Below are 7977 nucleotides of genomic sequence, written 5' to 3'. Positions count from 1 at the left end.
ACACCCGGGGCGCTCGCCTGACTCAATCCGGCTGGGCAAGGGGCGCGCTCCGAAAACGGGATACGGTACTGGCAGTGCAGAGCACGGGCTTAAAGGCCATGGTCGATACGACGTCATATTGTAAAGGAAGTTAAACAGAAAATGGCAAAAGTATACGATCAAAAGTTCTTTAACATGAGCGCAATCTAACCTACTCCAATATGAATGTTTCAGCTTTTGCATAAGTGCGGCTAGATGAAAATTATACTAGAGTCACAGTAGCTCCTTAAAGGTTGATAAAGTTCTTATTACGACGGTAGATTGCAAATACACATATTACACAGTCAAAGTTAACTAAATCGAAAACACGTTTATTAAAGTGTTAGTACACCATGACACTAAAGGCTTGCCAGAAGCCCTAATCAAACGACGATGAACTGGTGTCTCAGCCTGGAGAAATGAGTAAGAATCAAGTCCGCTGCCCGAGTACTTTGAACATTAAATTTACGTAATATGCCGAAATATCCCTGTTGGGATTTAAATGATTAAGCGAAAAGCCGCACGTAAGAATGTACGGTTAAGTGGGGCTGGATGCAGAGCTAATTGAAAAAGATTAGGTAAACTTACGACTATGGTGATGAACTGAAAATGTGGCGCGAAAACTGTAGGCTCTGCGTTCGCAGAGCAACCGACCCCTGTGATCTCCTGGTGGCAACTGCCGCTAAAGCACCGCGCGACCTCATGCCAAGACGCGTGTAGCGCGGGAAAACATCCACAACCAGTTCTGGACTTAATTGTTGACGTCGTACCGACCATGGCCTTTAAGCCCGTGCTCCGCACCGCCAGTACCATATCCCGTTTTCGGAGCGCGCCCCTTGCCCAGCCGGATTGAGTCAGGCGAGCGCCTCGGGCGTGACCCCAATAGACATGATGAAAGTTAAAGGTACGGAACCCCGGAGACTCGAACCCATAATTCAATTAAAAGAAAATCAATTAGTACGAAATTACTAATTAGCCGACATGTAATAAGTGCGTCGTAGACACTCCGGGCGAGTACACCACACACGGAGCAGAAAACTAACCTCATTAACAGTCACTGCGGCCACTGGCCTTAATTAAAATGCCCGTGACTATGATCAAGTCAGAATAGGAGAAATCCCTTTAAACAATTCGCAGTGGGACAACATGTTAGTAAATATACAGTCGCCAACTTGATGTCACAATTTAAATAATTAAATACATTAAAACCATTGTTAAGCTTTAAGCACCCAATTACCAGGTGCTACATTTTAATTGGGCACCTGGAATATGTTTTAACTGGTAATAGAGTAAATTCAATTAATATAAGTTTTTTGACGCCGACTCACAAAGAAGAGAAAGTTTCTCTTCCTTGCGAGGCGGCCATGTTCGGCAGTCTACAACCACTCCGCACCGGAAACGTGGGCAGCATCCAAGTTTTCTTTCTTTGATTATTTTATTCTATACTAAATCTTTACATTTAAAACTTCTTATTAATTCATCGCTGCCCACGTCGACTCGGCGCATATTTTAAGGAACCGGGCCTATCCCGACCGTCTTCATCGTGATACCGCGACGTATCGTATCACAGAACGTACGGTACTGGCCGACTCCAGCGAAAGTGTTTATACTTAAGGAAGCCGTGTATTTGCCTGCCGGCTGCACACACGTAAGTGTTTCGCCGAATTTAGGAGCCCGCTCATAGAGCCCCCCCTGCACCCGTTAACTTTCGGCGCTGGCCGTCTCCAGCGAGCATCGACCCACGTCCCGCGAGACTGCCGCGGTAACCATTGTCACGTAGTGTTGTGTTTAGTGTTGGTGAGAATTTTTGTAGCTCGGACTTGTAGAGTGTACCGTGTACCCACATGGACCCCTGGTGAAACTCCCAAATTAAATGTATTCTCGCCAACTCGTATATCGTTTTCCGTAATTCCCCGTCCTCCACACGGCCGAGCGGCCTTCACAGTCAAGGTAGAACCATTCAGGTTACATTCAAGCCGTGTACCTGGCGGGGCACGCGGGGGCAGAGTACCCACGACCCCACACCAACGGCCTAGCAGCCCACTAGCCTGGCGCCCCTCCGGACAACAAGAGCATCGCGACGCCCGTAGCGCCCGTCAGGTACCCCCCGGGCCTTTCACAGAGGTCGGGTGACGGCATTGTTAAATTTTGTGTTATTACATTATTATTTTACAATTGCACATAATTCTTATATTACTTCAGTATATTTTAATTGTCATTATTTTGGTATCTAAAAAGAGGAATTACTTATTTAATTACACACTAGCACTTTGCCACACCCGGCTTGGCCCTTTGGTCGACTTGCTGTTCGTTGCAGCGCACTTCAACCCACATGACGGACATCACGCACGGGCATGTTCGTTGCAATTACGAGTAGGTGTTGTTGGGATGTAACGGTCTGTGCGACCCAGAGGGAGCACCGGCGGCTGGCGTCAAAGTATTAGCCCCGGAATTAGTTTGTCCAGGATAATGTAATAATATTTACGGTAAAACAACAACTGAAACAAATTAAAATAAAATAAAAATTTATTAGTGAATGTTAAATTTTTTTAACATACTATTGATATTCTAGTTTATAATTAGAGTAATTATAATGGTTATTATGTTAGAATTATTTTTGTGTGTGTGTAAATGTATATATGTGTGTTAATCTCTAACTTGACTTGAAACAAACAGATGTGTTTTACCGATATGTTGGGCGCCATTTATCACACTAACATGCTTAGGAATCAGTTTACTGTAGTTTGAGTCTATTTGCAAATGTATTATGTAATAAACACTTATTAATATTCTTGTTATAAATGTGAGTGTCGAAACACATACAAAGAATTATTGAAATTGACGCCGACCGCCGCTGCTCCCTCTGGTTCGCACAGGCCGTTATGTCACAACAACACTTACTCTTAAGTGCATCAAACACGCCCGAGCGTGATGTCCGCCAAGTGTATTAAAGTGCGCCGCGACGAACACCAAAGCGACGACAGCGCCCGGCCGGGTGTGGCAATGCGCCGAATTAAATACGTAATTATTCTGTTCAAATCAAAAACAACCAATTTAATAACAATTTAAAACATAATTAATTCAAGGGAAATCATATCTAATAGTTTTATAATCATATAGGTTATTGTGTAACATGTCTTATAAGCCCAAAACTGGCCGGATCTGTTTTCCCGCGCTCCACGCGTTTAGCGCGAGGCCGCAGGGCGGTCTCGATCTCAGTTACCGTCGGGAGCTCGCAGGGGTCGGACGCTCCGCGAACGTCGAGCCAACAACTTTCGCGCTACATCCACATATCAGCAATAGTGTAAGTTTTAAAATCCTTCTTCTAGCTCGGCGCCGACCCCACCCAGTCGCACGATATTTCGTGCGACTCGTAACTAATTAATTTTATCCCAACATGGAATTTTATATATTTTACGTAATTCCATGTCCAGTTTAAGGACAGCGTAATTGAGGTACGCAGCCTTTCGGCTTCAAAGCCAATTAATTGTTATCGTCGAAGACTCTTAGCAACGTGTGTCGAGTTCTTACTCGTTAATTTACGTATCTTAACTTTCATCGTCTGTAAATGTGTAACTTGTAACGTGCAATCTAACTGAGTAATTTATGATTAATAAGTGACTGTAACGTGTATGACTCCAGTGTACCGGGTTACGTACTTTTCGGGACGTTAATATGTCGCCACATTTTAGATTGCAAATAACTTTGGAACGTCCGTTTGTATGTGCTATTTTCCATGTTAACGTAACTGCCTGTAGAAGTTCTTGCCGCACAGGAGATCTGTGACTATCCGCCACGCCATTCACATGTATAATCGACCAATGTAGAAGTCCGTGTACACTACTTGGCAACCTATCCTGGTCGTGCGCACCGTTTACGTAGAGAAAGACGCGTGTCGCAGCGGTCAGACAACAGAAGCGGCCAGTATCTGGACCAACAAGTGTATCGGTTCTGAATCAATGCTGTGTCGTGTCAAATCGTTTACCAATTATTTATAAGGCGTCCTGGGTGGCCTGAACAGCCCGGGTAGGTTTAGAACAGAGACGCGCTCCTGCCTGCAGCCACGAGGCCGAACCCCCGTTAAAACCCCTGAGATCATTTCAACCTTAATAATCAATTTAAAAACTTAGACAGGCAGCGGGAGTGGCGTCAAAATAATAATTTTAAAAAATCAAGTAGTTATTCTTTCAACTATTGTTCTATATTTTGAAATAGCTCATTAAACAAAATATTTGCAACTATCTTTATAGTGCACGACGATCCATTAAAATTGTTCGACGATACTAGTATGTTCAGTTTAAAGAATACTAATCAGCCTCATGATTCTACACATGATAATTAAACAAAACATACTCGACTGAGTTCAGGGAGTACAATTGAAGATTCCGCTCTTCTTGGACTACTGATCTTGTCACCAGCCAGTTCAGGAAATGCTGTGGAAGAAAGTCTAGAACTACGACCCAGCAGACTATTGATGACGGCGACTCAGGTTGGCTCCTCACAGGATGGGCTGAAAATTCCTTTAAATGGGTGTGTCTCACCAATCTAGATAAGAATGACAGTTGTAAATATGCCTGGAAGTCTTACAACACAATGGCGGATATTCGCCCGTCGTGGTACCGGGAATAGCTACGAACCACGACTCCCTATAGTCCGTATAGTGAAAAACCGGACTTCCTTAAATTGTTACTGGTAAATCTACATAAATTCGCAGCAGTCGCTTATCTTATTTTTCCCTCCTGGGATCCCTAGACGTGGGATCGCCCCACGCACAGAGAACATCTCTATCCGAAGCTCAATGCTAAGTAATTGTTCTTTCAAAATTGCTGCCCAGCGAACATCTAAGCTATGGTAGAAAGACTAAGCAACATCGCTTTCTACTTGGCGAGAGGGTCAATACTCGTAGACCATAGCTATAATTAGTGCAGCAAAGCGAAATCAGTAAGAAACAGAATAATATCTCAAATAAGTAGATATTCAGCAAAGAAGAATAAAATAAATCCCAAACATGAATATCAACTGATATTCTTTAGAATACGTTTTGGGTCGTCGCACTATGCACAACTCATACTTAAATACATAAAAGAAAAATACAATTATTCTTATTTAAATTACAAAGTAAACATATAACTATGAGACAAAAATAATTATGAACATGTACACATGTCTCAATGTTTACATTATTTTAAATAACAATAATAGTAGTATGCAAATGTTCCTCCTAGCACAGGATGCAGGATGTGGAGCCGGGAACCGAGCCACATCTCTGATTGTGACGTCACGGCGGCGTAAGCGTACAATGAGCGTAACGGGACACAGCGTAACAGGACGAGCGTAACAGGACAAATAGTACTGTGACCTTGACCTTTGACCTCGGAGGCCATTTCGGATCCGCCATTTTGGATGACATCATTTTGTTTTCTCGAACATTCCAGAATTGTGTTTTCCGCCATATTGGATGATGACGTCATCGTTGCAATTTCTGTTACGCCCGCCATCTTTAACTTTTTTACTATCCGATTTTAATGAAAAATTTTTAAAATTGATAAAAAATCAATTAATAAAATTTTAATAAAAAAATTTAAAAAAACATTAATTTACAGCATGGAGCTCGGAGTCCTCGGTTCGAACCCGGCGAGGGCAAAAAAAATGGCGACCAATCCTTCCCTCACTGTGGCTGCAGGCAGACTGACTCCCACCACTTTTTACCATGCATATATCATCAGTTAGTATGACGTCATGTGCGCCATCTTGAAATTTGGACACCATCTTGAAAATCTTTATTTATTATCCGATTTTAATGAAAAAAATTCCAAAATTCATCTTAACTTATTAGAATTCTGTTTGATTAGATCTATTTCCGTTCTTGGTTTGAATCCGCTAAGAGCAAAAAAAAAAAAACCAACAGATCCTTCCTCCACAGAAGCCACCTACAGCCTGACCTACCACCAATACCAAGGTATATATAACATACCAATACCAAGGTATACATAACATCCACTGGTATGACGTCATGTCCGCCATCTTGTCTTCGTCCACTGGAGGTCACCATCTTGTTTTCGCCTGCTAGATTGTGCTGGTGACATGTTAGTATAATTTTCTGTTCACCATACCTGTAACCTCGACTGTTGACATTGTACGTTGACCTTGATCTTGAACTTTGGCTTTGATCTTGAATACCATCGTGGATCCGACATTTTATGTTCAGTACATGCTACCAGGAGCCTGCTAGTGGTCATTGCCACCATCTTGTTTTCATCTGCTGGAGGACACCATCTTGTGTGTACTCGTCTTAACATCAGGCTAGTTTTATTCTAGCCTAATGCAGTGCAGTAATCATTTATTATTACTGAGTTTCCGCCATTTAGAAATTTGGGCGCCATCTTTAAATCATGTAATTATTTAGCTAGAAATGCGGGAACAATTCCAAAAGTCTCCGAAAAAATCAATTATTAATATACAAATTGAATCGATGGATTCCTGTCCATGGTTAGAGTCTTGACCAGTGACAGTTGTAACTAAATATTAAATAAATTTTAGTTTCCGTTTTCCATTACCTTTCGCGGAGTTTATTAATCATTCACTCTACGAAAATCAACTCAAGACAATATACCTGACCAACAAATTAAATACAGTGCCGATTAGCCTAACATGAAAGTCTAATTTTTCGATAATCTGAATAACCTATAAGCCGTTCATGAACAACGTTACACATACAGACCAATAACTGTCTTCAGACCATGAGACCGAGTCATGACAATATCAGTCGTATAGGCTGGTCATTTCAGGACCGCGTGACCTTCTTCGTCGTTAGCTAATTATATTCAATTACCCATCGTGACATTTTTATACATACCTACTAAAGGACCAAGTGACCTTGAAAAATATTTTAGTAACACCAAGAGGTTTTGAACTAGTAAATAATCAGTCACTTCATTTTGTACTACGCGTAATCAACAAAAAGGAAACACCGTCAACAAAAAGGAAGCACATTTTGGAAGCACCGTCAACATAAGGAAGCACATTTTGGAAGAACATTTTGGAAGCACCGTCAACGGAAAGGCAGCACATTTGGAAGCACCGCCAACGAAAAGGCACCACATTTGGAAGCACCGTCAACGAAAAGGCAGCACAATTGTCATTGGCTCCAATATTCTGACGTCCCTCGGCTTTAGGCCCCTGATTTCCCGTTCATGTAATTGTCCTGTTATGCCCGTACTGCTCTCGTCGGAGAGGTGTGGGTCCAGGCCGACGTGGCCGGGACCGGGAAATGCGGGACCTGGAGGGAGAGTGAGGTGGAGAGGAATGTTGGTAGGCTGTCGCAAGGAGAACACGGCATTGACGATTTCACGAGCCTATTTTTATTAACGTCTTAAAGCCTGCCGCAGCCTGGCGGAACTGTCGCGGAACAAGCGCCCTACCCATGACGACCCGGACTCCCTGAAGACCGTACTGTTCGCGAATACGTTTTCACACGAATCGAAAAGTTCTCAATGCAAAACTGACCCCGTTAGAGATGACACGGTGACGAAGCGCTGTACGTACGCGGTCCGCTACGTAATGTCCCTTAAGGCGGCGAAGGTTCAGAAACCTGTAATAACATGTTTGCGCTCCAGAAACTCTCAGCTGGACACGTCTCCCGAAAAACTCGTAAATCAAGCACGTTGATGGTTCGCGGAGGCAGCTCAGCTGCCGCGGCAATCTGAGAACTGAACGAACGACTAGCCACGAGCGCAAGGTACGCGCCTCGCGGAGCGGCGTACACGTCTGTCTCCGCTCGAGACCAGGACACGACCGACTCTCCCCGCCCGCCCGCGGGCCGGCGCCCGCGGGCCGCGGGGAGGGGAAGGGAAATCGGCCGGTGTGGGAGAGGTCCCGTCCCGCGGCGCGCCAGGCTGTGGTTACATATTGTTACGATCACGCTTGGCTGCAGTGCTTGGCATCGCCGCACTCGTTCGG

The sequence above is a fragment of the Bacillus rossius genome, chromosome 1 (assembly GCF_032445375.1).
Source record: "Bacillus rossius redtenbacheri isolate Brsri chromosome 1, Brsri_v3, whole genome shotgun sequence".
Classification (NCBI taxonomy): Eukaryota; Metazoa; Arthropoda; class Insecta; order Phasmatodea; family Bacillidae; genus Bacillus; species Bacillus rossius.
Note: the sequence above shows the minus strand (reverse complement) of the source record.